Source organism: Nilaparvata lugens, chromosome 13 (genome assembly GCF_014356525.2).
Source record: "Nilaparvata lugens isolate BPH chromosome 13, ASM1435652v1, whole genome shotgun sequence".
Taxonomy (NCBI): Eukaryota; Metazoa; Arthropoda; class Insecta; order Hemiptera; family Delphacidae; genus Nilaparvata; species Nilaparvata lugens.
In genome coordinates, this window is record NC_052516.1 from 24,861,688 (window position 1) to 24,887,329 (window position 25,642).

Consider the following 25,642-nt stretch of genomic DNA (forward strand, 5'->3'; position numbering starts at 1 on the left):
ACGATTTTTTTTATAGAGAATTTGAATTTGAATTTGGAATTTGATTGTTTTATTCTATGCTACCACACATAACCTCCACTACAACACAAAATAGTTATGCTGATGGTTAGCTTCTCTCGCTGGTGATGCTTGACTTACTTACTTACTTAGAAATTAGAGAAGATTATTTTATCATGATAAATCAACATACTTCGCGAAATCTTGGGTGCTATGTCTAAGGGTAAGCTCATACCAGTTAGTCAAGACAAGACTAGTCACGATTAGTCACAATACTTCACATAGTTGATATGAAGCAACACACACTGATTAGTCATTGCAATTAGACATGTCTTCATAAGCAACTGTGTGAAGTATGACTTATCGTGTCTTGTCTTGACTAATTGGTGTGTGCCTAGCCTTAGGCTGGTCACACACCGATTAGTAAAGACAAGACTAGTCACGATTAGTCACAGTACTTTACATAGTTGCTTATGAAGACATGTCTAGTTGCAATGACTAATCAGTGTGAGTTGCGTAATAAGCAGCTATGTGAAGTATTGTAACTAAACGTGACTAGTCTTGTCTTGACTAACTGGTGTGTGCCTACCCTAATACTCCACGATTTTGTTCTCATGAAAGTCGAATAGTCAATCGTATTTTATAGTGTGATGATGAACTTACTTTACGTTTCTAACTTCCCATTGTTTTCTCTGTGTGTGACGTCACCTGATTTCCCATGGGTGAAATGCGCGTATTTTAAACACAACTCCACATCCTGAAATGCGTGAGTTTTCTTGCGAGATCTACAGCTTTCCCTTCTCCTTTCCCCAGCATTCCTTCTCTTTTCTAACCTCCTTCATCAATTTCCCGTGCCCTTTTTCGCACACTGCAGAACTCACCGACACAAATAACACGGTTGACTTTATCATGCACCACCCTGTATATACGTGCGATTTGAATAAGTCGTGCAACATAAATATGGATTTACAGCGCGGTGGATTTTTGTCTTGCGACAAAACCAGCTCGACAAGACAAAATGTGTGTAAAATAGAAATATATATAATATACATGTGGGGTATATACTTGCGTATACACAATAAGCGGGCGGTATGTGATGTCAGTATATTGCCCTATTCTGGCACCAATAAATTGTTGAGCACTAGTTTTGCTCTGTGGGTTTTGTTTTTGTTCCTTGCCACTGGGAGCGCTGCTGTCTGTATACGGCAGTTACGACAATTCCGCCTCAAACTTACCTACATTATGGAGACAATTACTCATTGCTTTACTTTCTCCTTTTCGTTTGCATCTTTCTATTTCTCTCTGCTCCTGTATATTTTTATCTATCACTCATTCTCTCTCCCACAATTGTTCATGATTCAATTATTGGATCCCTTTTGTTGTTTCAATATCGGAAAGTTTCATTTATTCATTTATATAATAAGTACATTATCAAATGATAGGGAGAGGAAAAATAAGGTAACATTGTGCTGTTCCTCTCCCAAATTTAAATAACACATAGTCCGAAACAGGTTAAGCCTTTTATTTCTTCAAATCACACAATTTTAAGTCCTCAAGTATTTTCATGGGTAGATTTTCAAATTTAGATGCTTCAAAACTAAGCAAAGAAGAAATATTATACATCATTATGAATAACTTAAATAGGAAATATTCACATATTGAAAATATAATTTTGAAGAATTACCGAATAATAATAATATCGAGTGACCTGGCTGGCTCAGGTCTGGTGTCAGAGTTTTCACGTCGCAACTGATCAATTTCAGGGCCTCTGACATGACCTAACGACTGCTTTTTAGGCAGCCGGGACCGACGGCTTAACTTGTCCATCCGAAACACGGGTGTAGCCCGAGATAAATATCTTGCCCGGGCCGGGATTTGAACCCGAGCCTCTGAATCATAAAGCCAGCATCTGATCCACTCGACTATGGCCACACCGAAAAACAAACTTAATTCCAAAAGCACAGCTGTATTCACACAGATCTTCATGTCAATACAACAGTTTAACATCGCGTACTCCCGCATCTTTTCTTGCCGTTATGAAAATTGATCACCTGACGCTAGTGTTCACGCGCATCTCAAGTCTACTATTCAAAGATATGAGCCAGCTGGTGACAGGACAATAACGCTGGAGACACACGAGGTCTGCTATCTCTTCATATTGAATGATTTAATAGAATCAACAGCTGCCAACAGTTTGCAATATTGAATAATATTGAATTGTCTCGAATTTCAAGCTCATTTTCAATTTTAGGTGAAAATGTTACTGTACATTGATTGTAGAGATTTCCATGCTGAATCTTATCCATTTGAAGTTTTTCGTTCAAATTGTATCTGAAGCCTGATAATTGGGAATCAAGAATTCAACTTTGCATAGATGGGGCGGAGCTCCTGAAATTTTAAAGATATGGGACTTGTGGCAGTTGATAGAGCTTCCCAATTTCTATTCTAGGTATAAATTTGATCGAAATCGTTGGAGCCGTTTTCGAGAAAATTTTGAATAACCCTGTTTTTGACAACATTTTTGCCATTTTAGTCGCAATCTTGAATTGCATTTGATCGAAATTGTTCGATCAAACACACACACACACACACACACACACACACACACACACACACACACACACACACACACACACACACACACACACACACACACACACACACACACACACACACACACACACACACACACACATACATACATACAGACCAATACCCAAAAGCCGCTTTTTTGGTCTCAGGGGACCTTGAAACGTATAGAAATTGAGAAATTGGGGTACCTTAATTTTTATCGGAAAGTAATACTTTCCTCACCTATGGTAATAGGGCAAGGAAAGTAAAAAATATAATTTTGAAGAATCCCCGAAAAACAAACTTAATTCCAAAAGCACAGCTGTATTCACACTGATCTTCATTCCAATTCAACAGTTCATCATCATTTATTGAAAAAAAAAGATGTTTTCCCTATATTCCCAATATAGTTTCGGAACGTAAACTAGTAAATCGTAGATAATAGCGAGTAAAAATGAAAGGTAGGTAACGTAACCTGAAAACTGAATTTCTAAAAAAATACCATGAAACTTTTGAAATTTGTCATGATTGTAATAAATTTTGTTCCATTGACAAATAATAATGTTCTCATATCTATTTCAAGAAGGATGATGGAATTCTCATCACAATAGATTCCATAACATTTGAATAGTTTGTTTTATTCAGCCAATAATTCTGACGGAAATATTGTAATGCACAACATTGGATATAAACTCTGGAAGAGCAAATTATTCTAGACATAGTATAGTACTACTTGATGAATTTAATAAACATGTGAGAAATTGAAAAATAACACACATAACCATTATTATTTATATTTAGTTATATTTCTAATCTTAACCACTGCTCGTGGTAATGCAACTCGAAAATCATATCAATAGCTATTGTACCAACATGTTATGGGTAGGGTACTCAGTACTGAGAAGAATCAATCAGAGAAGTTAAGACGTCGTTATTCAGCATTTAATCATGGTTAAATATCTCATAAAATGTTATATTCAATTGTCCGCAAAAAATATTTTGAAATTCGATTATTTGAAGTTCGATCCAATAAATGGGATGAGGAAATACACAAAATTGAAATTCAACTTTTTACATATTTATATAAATCACTGGTTCTCAATAAGTTGTCCGCGAAAGCACTAGAAGTGGTCCGCGAGGAGTCCGAGGGATGGAAAATTGATTTTTTAAGCTTTATTAGTGTTTTTTAAAGTTATCTTTTTCGTCTATATTAAAGTATAATCAATTTCTCTTCGAAAATATGGTATATCAAACTCATCTTAAGTTCATAATATGTTTCCAATCGGTGGAATAAGTGATGAGTTCCAAATGTCTAATGCTATAAGATAGGTCTTGAAAGTTTGTTTGAAATCTTAATGGCGGATTTGTACCATGTGACTGAGCTAACCAATCAGAAGCGTGACAGTCAATGGCCATACTGTGGGTAATATAGTTACTGTACCATAGGCCTTGTCAGATCTGACAATGTAAGATGTATTAAATAGATATTAAATATCTCTTTCTCTCTCTCTCTTACTCTCTTTCTCTCTTTCTCTCTTTCTCTCTTTCTCTCTCCTTCACTCTCTCCCTCTTCCACAATCCTCCACTATCTTCTCCACACCCTTTCCATGGCCATTCACAATACCCCGCTTCAAAATCATCCCCTGATCCCCCTGAATAGTGAACAAATTGCAATGGGACTGCCAGAATCTAGTGTGTTAATCATGCACGATCCACTGAATCATTAATGAAGCGAGGTATCTTAATAATGAGCTGAATATTAATTTGGATTCCTATATGCGTCCATAATATATAAACTTATCGCGCTGCCATTCATTCTGTTTGGATACTTGTTTTAATGGATTAGTCTGGCGTACAATACTCAATATCTCATTACTCATTAATAAAATCAGTGGAGCGTACAGTTCTCGATGAATGTGACTCGGTTTTCCAGGGGATTTTCCTGGGTTTTCCCGTGTGATTCTCCGTTTTTCGAGTGTCTGTATGTCTGTATGCTCGATGCTTCTTTTGTTCTCCAGATAACGAAAATGATACACTGGTGAAATACGAATCGGGAGATAGAGGAAATTCAAATTAATAATGAACGTGTCACTGAAACTGTAATGTAAATAGAGGTTTTGCTTATTGTTTAAGTTCGAGTTGCTAATAGGCATATATTTTATACTATAAAATACTATTGACTTATATATTTTTCTAATTCACTGGCTGGAGTCTGAATTTTGACTTTCTCATATGCAATGAAATAAAAATTGAAATAAAATTGGAAATTTTATTCTCCTTGATTTTGTCGAGAATGGTTTTTCTTGAGAAACTCGAGGTTCACGAGATAAAATGAGAAAATTGAAAAAAGTCCGAAATTTTGGGGGTTTTTGAGGGTTTTGGGGGTGAAGCCACCCTTTGGCGTGTCAGAAAATTTCAGATTCGAATTCAGCACCCCAAAATACATATAGAACCGTCGAGAAAAATTCTTTTGGAACTGTTTCCTGAAAAACGACCATTATTGACTGAACTAATATAATGTGTTCGATTTTGAGGTTATCGAGGTATGAGATCTGTAACCTGACTGAAAATTGGGAATAGAATGGAAGTTAAGAAAGTGTTAGGTTCTCAACCTCATGCTGCGTTTACACCGATAACATTTATAACCATTTGTTAATATTATTTTCTTCAATAACACGGATTTTTCTGTTAAAAACACTTAGATATTATCAACTTTTGTTATGAGAAATTTTTGACAACTGAGTAAAATTAATAACTTTTTGTTATTAACTCCGGTGTAAACGCGACTTTACCCTAACAATAATTTCACCTGATATATTACGATATTAGAGATTGATATATTTCGCAAAAAATATATAGGTGTTCCAGTTTTGAATTGAGTCTAGAGAAAAACTGAGCTAATAATATTGAGAAACCTAACTTTTGAAAATTTTCATCACTGAATGAATTACTGTGAGTTTGAAACTACATCAAGTTTCATTAATGAATCGATATTATAAGGAGAGGAGGTATTCTAAAAATACAAGCTTGTATGATATTGTGTGGATATTTTTATAAAATAGAATTACAGTACCCTCTTTTTATGAAATAATAGGTTAGAAATACAAATAATAAAGGGCACTATATTTCTATTTCATAAATTAAAATATGTAGCCCTTAAAGTTGCGTTTACACCAAAATTATTAACAAAATGTTTACTTCTCCGTTCTTATAAATTCTATTAGATTAAACATAACTTATCATACACATGATGAACATAAATGTGTTTGTGAAGTTCCGTTCAATCCAATAGAATCTATAAAGACGGAAAAATGAACATTTTGTTAATAACTTTGGTGTGAACGCAGTTTCATACATTTTAGGATGTGTGGATATTATTCTTTCTCTATACTTATAAAAGGCTAAGCCCCGACAGACTGAAATCACACCACAGCCCAAACTACTGAGCCTAAAAACTTTAAATTTTGCACGATTGTTTATGGTAACCTGAAAACATTCACTAAGAAAGGATTTTCAGAAATTTTCCCCCCTGAGGGAGCTAGGGCCCCCCCAAAATTTTGTACTTTTCAACCGCTCATTGCACAGCAAAGTCATGAGGAACTTTTTTGTTCAGCTACGAAAAAAAATTATATCTATGCAGAAAAATTTCGATCAGGAGCACAGGGGGGTCCAGGAGAGGGCATTTTTCGAAAATTTTGATGTAAAATCACACTACAGCTCAAACTAATTGTTCTACAGACTTGAAACTTTGCACAAATATTCTTCAAACATGCTAGACGCGCACTAGGAACGGATTTTGAGATATATTGCCTCTAAGGGTTTCAAAGGATGAAAAAGGATCCTATTAAGTAAGGTTATGAACATGGTAAGGTGAGTGCCATATGGAAATGGAATAATTTATTTATTGACATGTGATATTCTAACATATGTTGTAATCATTGGAAATATCAAAATAATATGATAGAAATTCAAAAAAGAACATCTGTTCTGTTATTGCTTTCTACCTGATTCCACTCAACCTCAATAATATTGTTCTGATAATTGATAAATATGTTTAATATTATTATTAATATAATAAAAGTATTGTTTTGATAATCAATATTTTTTTCACAAACTCTGTATAATAATATGGCGAATGTGAAACAGCTGCATCAAAGAAATTATGTCAACAACATATGTTTAGGAAAACCATAGTTTTGAACTTCATTTTCCTGATGCAATGTATAGGCCCAATGTATGGATTATTAATTTTTTAGCTAGAACAGTTTTTTGAGACTGCTAAATAAACGTCTACAGTTTTATCAATGCTGTATCGGCAATACAAAAACGCATGCAGTTAATATGTCTTTAAATAAAGGTGTTGACATTCACATGAATCAATTATTCTCTACCATTTTTTTTTATTACAATTTTAAAATTTTTCGAGCCATGATAGAATTATTGACTTACTGTAGTCTGTCAAAAATTTTAATATTGAAATGAGGGGTATTTTGGCAAGCTGAACAAAAAATAAGATCCTATGCACCTTTTCGATATTTCCTCAAATGAAAAATGAGTTTTGTGGGTTGTCAAAACTCCCCCTGAAAGGGAAACTATTCAACTTATCCTATTGTTTAGTAAATTAACAATGATTTCTGCGTTGAATAACATGTTTCTTGCCAACAAGAATCGAACTCTCTAAATGGAGGTAGAATGATAAGGTTGACAACTTTCAGTTCTGTTGTTTTAACATTTTTTTTAAATCACTTTCAAAAAGTCCATGTAGTACCTACTATTGTGTTCGAGAAACTTCTGGAGCTATCATAGTTTCACAACTATTCTGTTCCACACTCCCTCTTGCAGTCGTTAACCATATCTATAATTAAATAAAGAGTTGGCTTATACATGTACGGGATAGGAAAATTATGTTTGACGCATTATCACGTCTGAACTACTGGACTAATCAACTTGAAATTTTGCATATAGGCTAGATTCTTAATTAACCAAGGATGGTTATAGGCCTATTTTCAATTCTTCAAAATTTCATTACGTCAAGTTTTCAGATTATCAATTTTGAAAATAGATCCTTGCGAAGCACGGGTTCCTGCTAGTGATATTATATGAGCTCAGATGTGATATTATGAATATGTGATTTTACCAATTATAATCTTCGAATATTGTGTACAAGCAATGTTGAATTCAATCAAGTTTCCAATCTGAAGCATGCATTGCATCCTAATCCTATACATCACCCTTAAGGTAGGCGCACACAGATCGTCATCGGACGGACGGCACGCATCGGACGGATCGGACGATTAGATTTGATGCATTGTTTTCAATTGGAGTGGGCATACCTATCCGCATCGTATAGGTATGCGCACTCCAATTGAAAGCAATGCATCAAATCTAATCGTCCGATCCGTCCGATGATCTGTGTGCGCCTACCTTTAATGAACAATATAATGATGACGAATAACAATTATTGACTCAATAACAATTCAATGTAATAAATTGAAGGAGAGAAGAACATTTTGGTAACACTGTTATTTTGTTTCAAATACTTCAACGATTGACCTGATAAATGAATATAGATAGAAGATATTATAATTTCAATGATGATTATTCAACGAAGGTGAAGGGGAAAGATGATGAGAAAAAGAAGAAGAAGAAGAATGAAGGAGGACGAATAGAATAGAATAGAATGGAATAGCTGCCTTTATTTTTACCTAGGAGGGCGGAGTTAGGGCGCAGCCGGCCCTCTCTTACACTCAACCCTCCAATACAACACTGAATGATTACTAGATAAAAAAAAACAAATCAAATTCAGAAAAAAATATACAATATTACAAACAAGTTGGATAAATATTATTAAAATACAAAAATAATAATCAATGGAGAAAAAAAATAACGAAACCTAAATTATAATTGAGATATGAATAGAAATTAAAGAATAAAAACTGAAGAATGATAAAATGTGACAAAAGAAGAAGTAGAAGTAGAAAAAAAGAAGGAGAAAAAGAAAAAGAGGAAGGAGGAGAAGAAGAAGAAGAGGAAGAGAGAAATAATAAATATCAAATTGTTTTGAGAAAAAGAAGAAATAAAGAAATACTGACCAATGAACCATTTCTCAACGAGTGAGAGGATGAGAAATGAAATGTAGAGGAGGAGTAGAACGATAAAGTAGTGGCAGAGTAGGAGGAGGCGAGGAAGGAAGAGAAAGAGAGAGGAAGAATATGAGTAGAAACAAAGAGGGTAAGCTCGGGCGTACCTGAAGACAGTAGATTGAATAATCAAGGCCCATGAAATAATTTCCCCAGAAAGTATGACAGAAATGGAAATGAATCAAGCGGTGGATGAAAAGTGGTAACAAACCCTGTTATTTGCGGCCGGCAAGAAAAGAACAAAAGAAAGGGAAGAAGCAGTGAAAAGAACAGAGATAGTAGACGACGGTTGGTCGGCTGTGAAATGTAAAAACTTTCTTCAGACCTGAACCACCCTCCCCACTACACACCCACCCTACTGCTAGATATTCTCATTAACATGAACGCACAATAAAATATTCCTTTTGAAAAGTTGGCCAAACTTTAATTGCTTTGAGATGAAGTGGAGAGGTTGGTAAGTTGGGTGGAGAGGTGTGAGAGGGATAGAATTCATGAGAGAGAGGAGAGAGTGTGATTGAGAGTCAGAGTGAGTGAAGTGAGAGAGGAGAGTTACTGGGAGGTTTGGTGCTGAAAGAAGTGAAAAAAGAATGGAGGAGGAAAATAAGGTGAAAATATGGAAGATGAGAGATGAAAATAGAGAAGAGAGAGAAAATATGATGTGAAGAGAGTGAATGGAAAAGCTAAATAAGTTTAAGAAAGAGATGAAAAAGAACAAGGAGGAGAGGGAGAGAGATAGAGTGAGAGAGAGGAGTAAGTGTGAAAGAGGGAGTGAGAGTGTGAGAGGGAGGAAGAGAAAGAAAGAAGAAGGGAGAGAGTGATAAAGAGAGAGTGGTGTGAGAGAGTATGAGCTACTAGAGGTAAAGAATGAATGAAGGAGGACAGATAATAGGGTGGAAATATGGTAGATGAGAGAAAAAGAAAGAGAGAGAGGAAAGATGATGTGGAGAGAGTAGAAGAATAAGATGAATGAGATTGAGAGAGGACTAAGTAGAAGGAGAAGGAAATGAAAAAGAAAAAGGACGAAAGGGAGAGGAAGTGGTGAAGAAGATGATAATGGAGAAGAAGAAGAAGAAGAAGAAGAAAAAGAAGAAAGAAAAAGAGGAAGCAGAAGAAGAAGAAAATAATGATGATGAAGAAGAAGGAGAAGAAAGAGAAAAAGGAGAAGGAGAGGGAGAAGAAGAGCATGAAGAAGGAAAAGAGCATGAAGAAGAAGGAGGAAAAAGTAGAAGAGGAGGGAGAAGAGAAAAAGGAAGAGAAGAAAAAGTAGAAATTCTATTATAGAATTCAAAACGTTTAGGTAACAGGAATTTACTGGAAAGAAATAGGATGGGAATAGAATATTGTCGGAGTTGTTTGATGAGGAGTTGGAGGAGGAGGTGGCGGAAGAGGAGGAGGTGGTGGAGGAGGGGGAGTGGAAGGAGGAGGAGGATGAGGAGGAGGAGGAGGAGGATTAGGAGAAGTAGAAGGCGAAGGAAAACTTGAATGTAAAAAGAAAATTCACAAAAAGGACGGTGGAGGATACTCGAATTCATTACCCTGAGTACGTCCTCTAGGGTTTCAGGAAAGATCAGCTTTTCCAAGTCATTTTCCCAACTTGAATAGGAGAGAAAATCTCCATTCTATTTGATTAATAGTGTGTAAAATTGTTCTGATTGCATCTCGGGGAACCGAAGTTCTATAAGAAAAGTATACCTTTTTGGGAAACTCTGATTATAATTATTACTGGACTGAACCTACTGCACAGAGCGACGCTGTCTTTTTTCAAATTTGCCCATTCATTTATTTTACCAATCTATGTACTTGTTGTTTATAATATATATTCAGTAGTTTACATTTATATACTCGTAGTATGTAGCTAGAGACATCATTGGAAGGATAAACTTGAGTTGTGATATGAGACAATGATGCCTCGATTTTGGTGATACAGTAGTATTTAATGACAAGGCAAAAGTGACTGTAGGCTGAGAGACATTTAGGGGCGGTTTCCGAGCTCGGGATCTATAAGTTCTGGACTTACAAAGTCCAGGACTGGAATAAGCGCTCGGGTCTAAATCGACTTTCTGAATCACGATTTTATCTTCTAAACTCCGGGGTCTATAAAGTTCTCGACTCATTTGAGTCCAGGACTTTAATGTAGTTAACATGAGGGAAATTCACAATATTCTGCTGTTATATTGTTGGCATTATAGCAAAACGAAAACAGCTGATTGCAGCGGGATAATTCAAATGAGCATGCTCTCTAAACTATTTTGTGAAAATACGTTTCGATTTCTTTGTAGGCCTATTCAGAGCAAAACCTAACGTTTTGAAAGATGAATGAATGAACATTTCATTTTACTCTATGCTATCATTGATCATTGATCCCAACCAGTGATTTTGGAATTTCATTAGGCTATTGAGTTTGAAAACGTATTCGTTTTGAAAAAAAACTGGAATAATAATTTATTATTGTATTATCAATATGTTGGATATGATATTGACTAATAACATTCAGATTGGAATATAGATTCCAAGCCAATCCTTGTATTATTCTTCTTGAACATTTTTAGGTTATGTCACATTCGTAAAATAAGGTCAGTTTTTTACGCATAATTCTGATACAATTTTATTGCAAAATAAACTTGTAAACTATATATTAGTATGAATTTAAATAGACTAATCCAAATAATTTAGGTATTCCATGACATCTATTTGACTTTTCATCTACTCAAAAACAATAACTGATTTGTGTTTGCTTAAATTTAAACTCTACCCAAGTCGAGGGTTTAAAATTACGCTGTTTTAAGTTCTGGACTGAACGATTTTTAATAAATCCTCGATTCGGAAAGAGGCGAGAATCTAATTCAAGTCCTGGACTTTTATGCCCTTCACTCAGAAGGTGAAATTATAAACTCCAGGGTCTAACGTGATCTCTAAACTCCAGTGTCTATTTAAGTCCTCAACTACGTTAACGCTCTGACTCGGAAAGCCAATTTTCTGATTCCAGAGTTTAAAGCCAGTTCAAGTCTAGAACTTAGCTAAATCCCGAGCTCGGAAACCGGCCCTTAGAGATTGATTGATTGTTGATTGATTCATTACCTTTATCAACGGCGGAGTTAGAGCTCCAGGTCCTCTCTGCCACCCAACCCTAAAGAGAGACAAGAAATAAATTTGTAGGTTAGAGAAAACCCATTTCTTTTCATGGCGAATTATTTTATACGAGGAGAGAGAGGAAGAGAAAGAGGATAATGAATCCATTTATGGAAAACGAAGAAGCTCATGTTGAGAGAACAATAGAAGTTTTACCGAGAAAAACTATAATCGACCCAGAAATACTTAATTGAACTAAATACCAGTAAATACCAGAATGAATGATATCATAAATATTTCAACCCATTATCATATCATTATTATTTCCCTTATCCTATTACATTTCATTCGATGACCTCCTTCCATCGGTCCAAAAATACAACGAATCTTCATTCACTTTTTTACAATTCTGACCTCTTTCACAATCTGGCTGGAGCCTGTGTACATTCTAGAAACAAGATAGACCAGCCTCCCTACCGGTGACTGGCTCTATGACGACCAAATAAAATTTTATCGACTCTAAAATTCGAAATGCAGAATCAACCAGATGTACCCCGCTGAAATTCCATCATATGGAGTCAGAAATTTATGTCACTGTGGAGGTAGACTGTAAAATTTTATACATCTTTGGAGTATCATTCCAGCTTGCTCTCGGAGTATGGACATGGAAAGGTTCACTACATTATTCCAGTATTGAATAGGGTTTTATTGGAGCTGCTCTTAAAGAAGTTAGCAAGTTTATATGCTAAGATAGGGTGATGTGATTCAGTTTTGCCAACTCTGTAATGTAGTAAACTGAATTCCATCCCATGAATAATTAATTTCATCACAATATCATTTTGAATTCCGCAAAGTCAGGCTACGGTCACACTGTTTGCGTTTCAGTATCGTGTAACGAAGAGAAATGATTACATAAGAATCCACACAAATATTCAAGTTGCTTACAAAATCTATAGAATGATGTGAATAATGAAGTCATCTAAATTCAAAATTTATAGTTTTCATGTTTATTTTTGACTAAAATTTCATAAAAATTGTACACGTGAAATTCTAACCTTATCTTGGACTTCGTCACCGATAAATTTGGAAGAAAAATAGCACAAGGACTACCTTATTATTTTATCTTCTATAATGTTATTGCATTAGTGTCATTTTCATTTTAAATTGTAAAATGAGTGCTCAAAATGAACGACTTGGAGGTACGTATAAGCTCATAGTTTCAACATCCGGTTCAGATCTTAACATTTTTACTTATATTCCTCTCACTTCCGATATATTCGCTCACAATCGTGTTATTGGATTGAATTTAAACCTGGGAATTCATAATTTAATTGTTATTTCTACAGGAAAACACTGACCGGGGGAGAAAAACTTGAGCTCTGCATACACACATCAATATTTTGCCGTCGTCATGAACTCTATCAGATTGAACGGAGCTTCACAACGTCTTCTGTTTTGAAATCATCTGTTCAATCCAATCTATATCTATATCTATATATTATATAAAAGCAAAATGGCACTCACTCACTGACTGACTGACTCACTCACTCACTCACTTACTCACTCACTCACTCACTCGCAGAACTAAAAATTCACCGGACCAAAAACGTTCAAATTTGGTAGGTATGCTCAGTTGGCCCTTTAGAGGCGCACTAAGAAATCTTTTGGCAATTTTTTAACTCTAAGGGTTGTTTTTAAGGGTTTAAAGTTCGTATTTTAGCATGTATATTCTTCTTCTCTCAATCTCTCAATTATAATTGAAATGTCCATATCACATGTTACTATAGAACTATAATCTAGATAGAGTAGCCTACCTCTTCGAAACAGTTGTTAACTGGCAACTAAATTAATAATTTTGTCAGGTTGGCACAAAGTTGAAGATTGAAATGCATTTATCGCGGAAAAATTGATTGGGCACTGCTACTTCAATCAGAGCTATTTCTGGGAATATTATATTACTAGCCGTCAGACTCGCTTCGCTCGCCATATCCGTTTAGTCTGGACCCCTGACTGGATTGTCCTAACATTTATGATAAAAATGCTTAAATGAAAAATGCAGGCGAGCGGAGCGAGCTTGATGATCTCATTCTTGGACGATCCAGTCGTGGATCCAGGGGGCGGAGCCCCCTGGCTGGATGGATATGGCGAGCGAAGCTAGCCTGACGGCTAGTAGAATTTATAAGGACGAAAAATATTGTACGAACAAAAATCGATGTGTGTGTACCTAGCCTTAAGCCCCGCACGCACACACACACACATCAATATTTTGTTCGTATGATATTTTGCCGTCCTTATGAATTTTATCAAATTGAACGGAGCTTGACAAACATCATCTGTTTGAAATCATGTGTTAAATCTAATATAATTTATAAGGCCGGTAAAATACCGTACGAACAAAAATCCATGTGTGTGTGTGTGCGGGGCTTGAGGATACTTGTACTTCTTCTCTCCGAAATTTGAGTAACATTTCAAATATCCGAAATACTGTGAGCTTGAAAACTCAGGCTTGAATAATCCTAGAGACCCAGAGAACACTCATGAAACTCAAATAAAATTGTAGCCTTGAAAAGGCTCATAAACAAACTTGATACACCATTTCTCCGTGTTTTGAGAATCTTTAAAACAATCACAGAGGCAGTAATTAAACAGCATGAAGACAAAATGTAATTGAAGGGATAATTAGAAAGATAATTAGTGCTCTTTTCCTCAAGTACAATGCTCATGTTGAAAAGATTTCACGCAGTAAGAAGCACTTTTTCACCTTTGAATCAACAACAACAGCTGTGAATTCACAAGGAATAATGAGTTTCTCGTTATTTTTTTACAATGTTGACCTGCCTTACAATCTGAGACTTGTTACAGGAAATGTTTTTTATAAGTGATTATACACTGTACACGAAGGAATGATTTCTATCTGACATTGTGAAACATATTTCATTGTGTGATCAGAGAGTAGGTGATACCATAGAGTAAAAACACTGTTTATTTGTACTATATAATATAGTTTGTTTCATGTTCACACGGAAGTTTTATAATCAATCTATCTGAATTTAAAATTGTTTATTTTTTTTTTGAACTATAGTTTCAGATTGATGATTTAGTGTGGAAATTGGAATGGACATGACCTACATAATATCATAGAGAAACAATATAGCATAAGTGGATATCCCATGGTATAGGGCGTCTATGTAGCAACTGTTACTGTTATCTCAAGCCGATTACTGTCGATTATTGACAGTTTTAACTGCTTTGTTGGGCTGAGAGTGTATGAATGGCACAATTCGAGAGACTACCAGCATCAAAACGCTGCATGGGAAAGAACTATGTGAACTATCGGCTAGGAATAACAGTAAAAGTTGCTACATAAACGACATATTCCATGGGATATCTACTTATGCTATAGTTTCTCTATGATAATATTTGAACAATTTAAGACAAAATTAGGAAATTGAAGAAGTTTTGGGCAATAGCCTGTTTTTTTCTTTTTCGACTATTGTACTGTTTGCTCCAATATATAAATATTAATAATATATTAGATAATAGCAGATAACACGTGCTCCGCAAACGTTAAATTAAAAACGTGACAAACTAAAAACTTGACCAAGTGAAATCTTGAAAAATTTGGAATAGGCTTATAACCATCCTCGGGAAATCAGGAATCTTTATTTAAAATTTCAAGTTAATAATTTCAGAAGTGGATAAATCTCAGAGCAAACATGACTAATGTTATTTATGACGTGATTAATAGAAAAATACGACAATATCCACTGTCTGCGAACTATAAATGAGAACAACTATTCTATATCTATATGATTGACATAACCTACATAATATTTTTAGGACAATTTCCTAATAAAATTGGGAAATAGAAGAAGTTTTGGGCAATGACCTGTTCTTTGTTTCCCAATCATTGTATTGTTTGCTCTATCTCCAATAAATAAATAAATGAGTGAATGAAAAAAAGTGTTGAGTGCTACAGTTTTTATACATCATTATACATCAAACAGTGAACTTTAAATGGATTATTTGATTCAATGATATCAATTTTTATAAACAGAGTTGTACAGTGATAAACAATTGGTACAGTGTTGGTACTTATGCGCAACTCGGCGTCCATTCTACTCATAATAATCATATTATTATTGTTTAGCAAATATTGTTCGAAAATTATTGTTGAGCCGCTTCAATAGTTTTAAATCAGTATGACGTCAGTGCCACTTAGTTGTAGCCCAGAAGACACTATTAATTAATTTTCTGGAAAATTTGATTTGATTTGGAAATTAAACTGATTGAAATTATTGTATTGTAATGATTAAATTTTCTGGGAAGTTGAGCACCACTAGATCGTTTCGTACTTATTATATTGCATCGAATTGCTTGAATATATTCAACCTTTTATGAGGTTTCAGTAGAATAATAATTATTGTGAATGATCCAACTATGAGCAGAGAAAACTTCTATACTTCTATAGAAGTACAGAAGTATACATCTAATAATGATAAGTGTAGAAGTATACCTCCATACTCCTATAGAAGTATACTTCTGATAATTATAGTGAATATTCGATCCAGAGGATATAAACCTGAATATCAGTGATGAACATACATTGACATGAATTTATAAAATGATTTGACATCATCACCATTATTCTATCATTCTAATATTATATTCTTGAGTCAACGGATTCTCCGACACTATCAAACATTCAAAAACATCGTTAATTGAACAAGTTCCTGGTTTCGTTCAGGAGTGAACTGGCCTCCCCACTCATCAGTGCAAAGTGAACGAAATTGAGCGCTAGATTCAAATGAACTCAGGCAAAGATGAGACGAGTTGAAAAAGAATGAGGTATTGATTCAATTAGAAGGGACAGACCATTTACTGGATGATACGAGTCAGCCTGGATGCAATTGGGAAGCAATTTCAGTTGAGGGTTCTGTTGCTTTCAGCATGAGACGGAAGGAAAATTAGAGAGTGAAAAAGATACAAAATAAAGACAGATAGGGGAGAGAAGAGATAGTTTAATGATTAGAATGAAAAAGAGATGGGAGAAATAACATCATTGAGAAAAGAAAATAGTGAGAAATTGAGAGAGTTAAGCCATAGAGAAAAAATAGCGTTATTTTTTCTCTATGGTTGAGCCCCGCACAAACATTAAATCGATTTTTGTTTGTATGATATTTTGCCGTCCTTATAAATTCTATTGGATTAAACAGATGATTTCAAACAGATGATGTTTGTGGAGTTCTGTTCAATCTGATATAATTCATGAGGACGGCAAAATATCGATGTGTGTGCAGGGCTTAAGAAGAGAGCAGAATGGATAATTAAGACAGAAGAATGAGAGAAGAGATAGTTCAATGATGAGAAGATTAGATTTGATCATTTAGATTTATTCATCTTTGAATGTTACAATATTCATTGGCATACACACTTATTTACATTGAATAACGGTATTGCAAATTATTCAACGAATTTTACAAACTATGAAAAATTAATCAATGAGAAAAAAGATTGATTTCATTATAATAACAATAATATAATATTGTGATGTAACTTCATAAATCAGCAGTGTTTCAATAAATCATTGTTAATTCTCTGAAAAGGATATAAAAAAATATCCTTCCCATCAACACACGACTGGTATGTGATGGAAGCTATGTTCAAATGAGGAACTTAGAGATAGGAGGGTTGGGAGAGAATACATTATGAAGAGGAGAAGAATAATAGTGGAGGATCGAGAGAGTAAGAAGAGAGGAGAATATGTGTGAAGGACAGAGAAGGGAGTGTTCGATAATGAGAAGACTGAAGAAATGTTTAGAGAAGTGGGAAAGAATACATCATGAGAAAAAATGTAGGTGAATGGAGTAGGACGAAGGAGAAAGAGGGGGAAAATAATTGAGGAAAATAATTTTGAATTATTAAATAAATAAATATCAAATTTAGAGAATAATTTTAGTAAATTACACAGAAGAAAATCAATATATTGTCCAACTCAGAGCATAATATATAAAAGAGAGCATGAGAAGTAATTCCATGGTATAGTTAGTTGATGTTCCAATTTCAAGCCTATTTTTGTTAGCTCAAGCCGATTACTATAGACCACTGTCTATTAACAGTGTTTTTGACAAGTGAGAGTTTAAGAACGGCACGGTATGAGGGACTACCAGCGTCACAAAGCTTTACCAAAAACAACTACCAGAACTATCGGCTCGAGTTCACATTGAAATTTGGAGCATAAACGCCCTATACCATGAGATATCTTCCTATGCTATCTTTTCTCTATGCTCTGAACTAAACAATGTCTAGTCTTTTTATTCAGCATTGTGTTTTCAGCTTGTTCTTGATTTTCTTCTATGTAATTTACTTTGCCCAAATCATTCTCTTCCTCTCTCTCATTTTGACGTGATAACGTCTTATAAATTGGTTTGCCGGGAGACACTTCAAGAAACTGTGTTACGTTCCCACATTATGTGCTCACAATGAGAGCGAGTGAGAGCGTTCGTTTTGGTTCACGGTCGTCTGAAAAGAGCACGAATAGGAGCAGTGGCGAGCAACGCTCGCAGCAGCAAGCCCAGCAACCCGAAGCATTCACCTGGAGAGAGAGTGAAACGGATCAGTCAACCTGCGCAGGCGCCGCAAGCAATCTCCTGCGACTGCGCCACTAATTAAAAATGTCAAGTCAATGGTTGTCTCTCTCGCTCTTAGGTGGTCGCGGGCTAACCATGCCCGAGTGGAAGGGACGCGTGCCTCTCACGAGGATATTTTTAATATTCTTTCCGAAGAATGGACATTGATATGTCTGAAGCTCCGCCAATTTATGTAGATGCATAACAATATAATTATTATCTATAGTTATTATATTACAAATTGCTTTCTCATATCATATACAGTTCAATAATTATTTCCTTAGTCTATATTATGTAAATTCATCTATAATTTTGCTGTATTGTAAGCTATTGTATATGAGTGTATAAGCCAGTATATATTGTAATCTACATAAATGAAGTACTCAATCAATCAATCAATCAATCATCGTATTGTAACATACATAAAAAGAAATCTAATCTCATCCTTCATCCTGCTCCTCAGCTCTTTCCACAGTTCCACAGAGAGGGAACATGTTATCATTGTGAAGAAAAATGAATAGATTAGAGACAGAGGAGGGAAATAATGAATAAAAAGGAGAGACCAGTGGAAGAATTGTGTGACAACGGAATAAATTCTTAGATAAGGCATCAAAGAATGTAAAAAATAAGGCACATGGAGATAGCAGGAAAAAAGGCGAGTATGAATTGAGGGAGAAAGAGTCAGGTAGAATAATTATTGTCTAACAAAGGAAGAAAATTTGGGATGATGATTCAGAAAATTATGTGGTGAGAAAGAGGGGGATGATGGAGGTACAAAAAGCATGAAGATGAAGGGTGGAGAGAGGAGTAGGAATGGGTGAGAAATTAGAGGGTGGGTGATTGGGGGTGAAAGAGTCAGGTAGAAAAATTGTCTAACAAAGGAAGAAAATTTGGGATGATGAATCAGATGATGATGTGGAGAGAAAGAAGGGGATGATGGAGGTACAAAGAGCATGAAGATGAAGGGTGGAGAGAGGAGTAAAAGTGGGGGAAAAATTGGGACAGTAATTGGGGGAGTGAAAGAGTCAGGTAGAAAAATTGTCCAACAAAGAGATAAAATTTGGGAAAATGGATCAGAAGATATGAGGAAAAATAGGAGGATGGAAAAGGTCCGCATGACAATAGCGAGGGAAAAGGAGTGGGGGTAGAAATTGAGGAAAAATTGGGTTGGGACGGGGGTAAGAGTCAGGTAGAAAAATTATCCAACAAAGAAAGAAAATTTGAGAAAATGGAACAGAAGATATGAAGAACGCATGTGCATAGCCTTGAAAAAGAGGGGTAGAAGTTGGAGAGAAATGAGGGAAATTGAGGGAGAAAGAGTCAGGTAGAAAAATGGCGTAACAAAGGAATAAGTGTTTGGAAAACCCGAAACAGAGTTGGAAAAGCGTGAATGGAAATCTGTCTGATGGGATAAACGAGTCCCAGTTCTAAAAAGGGGTCTGAAAGACCCACTCTACCCATTGATAAATGTTTCAATGTGTGTGTGGATGCATTGTATAGGTTAGGTTTCCCTCAACCGAGGTGTGTGGAGGATTGATTGGATGTTTTGTTTGAGACGCTGTCGGGAAAAATTGAATTTTCTAACCAATCGAAAAATGGGCAATGCTGGACTTTAAATTCAAATAGGTTTGATGGAATAATGGAAGATCATAATAAACCAAAGTCTACAGACCATATAAATAAAAATTTGAAATCTAAGTACCCTTTTAAAATTGTTCAATCACGACATATCTCTACTATATAATGCCATTAGATTTAGTATGTCAAGTTTTCAATTTGTCAAGTTTTTTATTGGACCCTTGCGGAACACGGGTTATCTGCGAGTTGACCGAACGTAGTGAGGTCTATGTTTTAACTCGGATTTTCTTTTTTCTGTAAGTATGTCACGCATTCACGGCCAAACGCGTTGATGGAATTCTATGAGATTTGGCAGGAATAGACTATTCCTTTTTCAACTGCGCGTCGATGTATACACGGAGTTTTTTGATATTTTGCATTTTAAGGATATCATGAAAAGAAAAGGAATTACCTCCATACTTTGATATCACTATAATATATCATATATATTATCATTTTGATAATGTACTTATTGTATAAATGAATAAAGAATATTTATTAAAGAATAATATCGGGGCACCGAGCTTCGCTTGTTATTCTTATTCATCGATAAACAGAACACAATTCTATAAAATGATCGTGTTTTTATTTCACAGCTGGCTATATGTCATCTTATGAATTTTGGGGATGCGATATTTTAATTTTTCACATACTCACTCGCTCACTCACTTTTTTACTATCCACAGCTGTTTCAGCCAAGGATGAATTATCCTTTTAATGTCATTCACGAGTTTTCCCAAGGATGAGACCTAGTGCAATCGAATTTTTATATCATAAACCCACTTTGTTCCAAATTTCGTGAAAATCGTTAGAGCCGTTTTCAAGATCCGTTAAACATAAATAACCAGATATAAAAATATATACAGAAATTGTTCACTTATTATAATAGGATATCGTCTACACTGAAGTTAGGATTAATCAGATATAGAACTATTTATAATCAATCAGCTGATAAGTGGATTATTCATTGCATGCATTACACAGATGTCTAGAGAGGCCGGTAACCTGATCCTTTTAGTTGAAAAACTGCGTAAGGTCTACTGTTCACAGAGCTACTAGTAATAGCAATACATATTTTGCCTTCGACAGTTACATAGAAGTTGAAGGTTGGTTGTTCACACTGTCTCTAAAGACATTGTAGTCGTTTCCACACTGTAGCCAAAATTAAAGATAAACACCCCAACCGTTATCCGTAATGGTGCAATATTCTAGAGGCTTTGGAGCAGCGCAGCTATAAGCAGGAAGCTCTTGACGCAGTCAAGCCTACTCATAGCTGCGAGCTTCCTGCTTGTAGCTGCGCTGCTCGACAGCGCAGCTAGAACACCTCTAGGAAATTGCACCTAAAGGTTTGATGTTATGTTGACCCAATTTTCAAATTTATAAGATTTCTAAATAAAATACCCAACCTAACCTCCAAATTCCAATCATTATCTCATCGAAATACGTATCTCATAAATTTATGAACATAGATAACAGCCACAGATTCAAATTAATAAAGTTATCTCGAAAAATTACTCACCTCATTTAGAAACGTAGAACGTAATTTGCACAAATTCGATAACAAAGGTTTCGTAGTAAAATCACATTTCACTTGACTCTTATCACTGACTACGATTGATTGTTGTTTATTGAACGATAATCAACTACTTGTATGTCGCGAAACACGATTTTAATAGAATATTCGTCATAATTAGGAACAAGGCAACAGGTCAGTGAACTCAGTTGACATCAAGCCGAACTACTGGCTCATTCATCCCTTGTGGGCAACCGGTAGCCGAATATTGAGAAGCGACGCGAAGATGCACGACGCGATACGACGCGACGCGAGTCTGCTATAGAGTCTGCTACGATATAATGGCAGTGGAGAAAGCGTTGAAGATAGGAGAACAGCATTGCCGGTTCTCAGCCTTGCCACTGCCTTCCATAGAGGGTAGCTGATACCGGTATATCTGATGTGATATTAAGTTGATCCTTGATTAAATTAAACAAATATATCTTATTCATAATGGAAATAGATATCCCAATGGTTCAATTAATTTAAATAGCAGGTGAACCGTGATCCGCAGAGTCCAATTAAAATCTTGAGCAACATCACGTCTCTGCTACTGGACTGATTATAGTCTGTGTAAAATAAGTTGAAACTTTACCCTCCATCCGAAGAAATCACAAGGTTGCCAATTCGTGTAAAATCCCATCTTTCTCAAATTTCTAATTCAACGTCAGAATTGGATGTAGAATATCATAAATCATCATATCATATTGGATGTACAATAGACTGCAAATAGCTATTAAAGAAACAGTTCCAATCAATTCATTCAAATCGAAAACAAAAAAGTGGCTCCTGTCCAATAGAATCAATCATGGAGAACAATTAGTTCTATGAAAAATTTTCCATACTGTTTCATTCTCATTTTCTTCTTATAATGATTTTTTCCCATGAGTATTACAAATGTTTTTTACGTTAAATTCCTATAAAATTTCTACATCTTAGGTTATCAATTTCCTTTTTTAATTTGTGTATAGAATGTGGTTTTTATGAACTTCTAATGACTTGCAAAATGTATCTTTATTAGAATTTTCCACTTTTGGCATAAAATCTCAAACAATAGCAAAATTAGTGGCATCCCGACACATATTCATGTATAGTGGGGCCACATTTTCTTAGATCAGCAAGTAATCAACCAATTGTATTAATACTTTGTAAATAATTGTACCTTATATGCTTTTTGTAATCATGTCTATAATTTGAATAACTCCTCTGGTCGTGTTGTACCCTCGACCATAGACATTATTATTATTATTATTATTATTATTATTATTATTATTATTATTATTATTATTTAATTATTGATCAATTTATCATTAGAGGAAGGTAAAGTTCCAAATAAATTGAAAACTTCCATAATAAGACCGATTTCCAAAAATGGATCCAGATCAGAAATTTCTAACTATCGGCCTATTTCAATACTTTCTTCACCTGATAAGATAGTTGAAAAGTATATTTGTAATGAATTAGTTATGCATTTAAAAAATCACAATTTAATCCCTTCAGCTCAATTTGGATTCCAACGCACAAATCAACTGGTCAGATTTTATCCCAATTATGTAACTATATAAATAATGAATTAAATAAGAATTACCATGTTTTAATATTATTCTAGATTTCAAGAAAGCGTTTGACACTTTATCGTTTCATAAAATTGTACAGTCCATGAGTGAAATTGGTTTGTCAAGACGAGGTATTAACTGGTTAATAGATTATTGAATAACCGAAAGGTTACTGTTAAAGTAGGAAAATCCTACAGTCGCCATGAATTTGTCACCTCTGGTGTGCCACAAGGTTCCAATCTTGGACCATTGCTTTATCTGGTGTCAGTAATCACAATGGTTGGTGTTTCAAAGGAAACTAAAATATTTCAGTATGCTGATGACACAGTTATGGTAGCCAGCCACACAGTTTTGATGAAGCAAGAATATTGCTACAAAGAGATTTTGATAGAATGCAAAGATGGATCCATGATAATGGCTTGACTTTGAATTTAAAAAAACCACATGTATGCATATGAGACCGCCACGTCAAACCTCAAAGTCCACTAATATTACTATGCATTCCTTAAATTGTCTACATGAGAATAACTTTGGAACTCCTTGTACTTGTAATGAAAAGGTCAAACAAGTTACAATTCAAAAGTATCTTGGTATTTTCATTGATGATTGTTTAAAGTGGGGTCCTCACATTGATAGTGTATGCCAGCGTCTTCGCTCATGTCTATGTGGTTTATATAACTTACAGCGATCTGTCTCAAAGAAGACATTGATAGTTGTTTATGAAGCCCTAGCTGAATCCGTAGTAAGATACGGTGTCAATGTTTGGGCTATGAAATTGATAGAGTTAAGAGATTACAAAATTCCTTGCTGAAAATAGTTCATTCAAAACAAGAGAGTTACCCTAAGCCAAATTTGTTTAAAAAATATAGCATTCTTCCTGTAAACGAGCTCTTCAGATATGATATCTTATTAAATAATTATTTTTCTAATAACTATAAAATGCAAGTAGAATTTTGTGCCCGAATACAATAATTATCATGGTAAATGTGAACTTAGTTATGTTGTACCAACTATTTTCAATGAGTTGCCAGATGATTTAATTGGTCTGGATAGAATTTCAATTAATAAGAATAAGATGAAACACTTTCTGTTAAATAATTTGAGTGAATTTGAATGATCTTCATAAATTCTTTCTTTTTTTATATATTTTTTCTTGTGTATTATTGTTTGTGATAACCAACAACTGAAATCCCATTGTTTTATTATTTTATTGGTACACAATACAATTAAATGAATTATTATCAATGTATCAATTAATTTTTTTTCTACCCAAGATTGACAACTATTTCTCTTTTGATATGATTTAAATTGAAAATTATTATTTTGGGATCACTGATTGATTGTATCAATGTACCAATGTACTATTTCTATGTTTTTTTTAATATAATGTAAAACTTGACTCCTCCAGTCAAACCTTCTTTAGAAGGTTTTGGAGAATTTATAATTCGTCTGGTTTATAATATTTGAAATGTTCTACTGAAAGGAAATCTTCTTATCTTTTGTCATTCTTGCTTTTTTTTTATTCTTCATTTGTTTTGTTTGTAAGATTTCTTTTTATAAGTGTAATTTTCATTTTTGTTTGTTATATTTTCTATAATAAACTCCCTTCTTCTGGGGGTACCAGGACGAAGGAAAAAGGAAAGGAAAGGATTATTATCATCATCCCCGATATCCCAGTAGTGCTAAAAAAGTTTTAGGGTTGAAGTATTAAAAGGAGATTAACTTTTATGATAAAATTGGAAACATCGCGAAGATTTGTTTTTCTTTTGAATATCACTTCTCTCAGAATCATGGGGCGTCGACAATTTCGGAATATCGAATTAACGGAAAGAATGTCTTCTTTCTATTGGTGTCTGGATAATTGTTATCTAACCTATAGTTATTTCTTATTGACCGAGCGTAGTGAGGTCTAAGTTTCAAGTCGACGGTTTGGCATTATTTTTCTCTAAATGTTTAAATCTTAAAATGTTTGATTGTTTGAATGTTTGAATGTTTGAATGTTTGAATGTTTGAATGTTTGAATGTTCGAATGTTCGAATGTTTAAATGTTTATATGTTTATATGTTGCGCATTTACGGCGGAACGCGGTAATAGATTTTCATGGAATTTGACAGGTATGTTCCTTTGTAAATTGTGCGTCGACATATATACAAGGTTTTTGAAAATTTTGCATTTCAAGGATAATATAAAAGGAAAAAGGAGCCTCCTTCATACGCCAATATTAGAGTAATAATCAGACTATAGAATTATTCATCATAAATCAGCTGACAAGTGATTATACAGATGTGTGGAGAAGCCAGTCTATTGCTGTATTTCCATAAGGTCTATTGTTTCAATCAAGTACTTGTGGATGAGAATACTGCGTGAGGTCTACTGTTCACAGAACTACTAGTATTGTATTGTGTTAACTTGAATAATGAAGCATTCTTTCTATCCTTTATAGATTTCTTGTTACCCCTCCCACAACTTTAGATGATCAGTATTTAGGATCCCCCACCACAATTTTAGGTA

General features: G+C 34.7%; 1 protein-coding gene across 1 annotated transcript in view; it reads right to left on the bottom strand.

The window, feature by feature from the left end:
- LOC111058443 (neuroligin-4, Y-linked-like) overlaps positions 1 to 25,642 on the bottom strand; it is an 850,919-nt gene that overhangs the window by 490,882 nt on the left and 334,395 nt on the right. Inside the window, 1 exon segment of the mRNA XM_039440114.1 lies at positions 11,787 to 11,835. The gene's annotated coding sequence lies outside the window, so the exon portion shown is untranslated.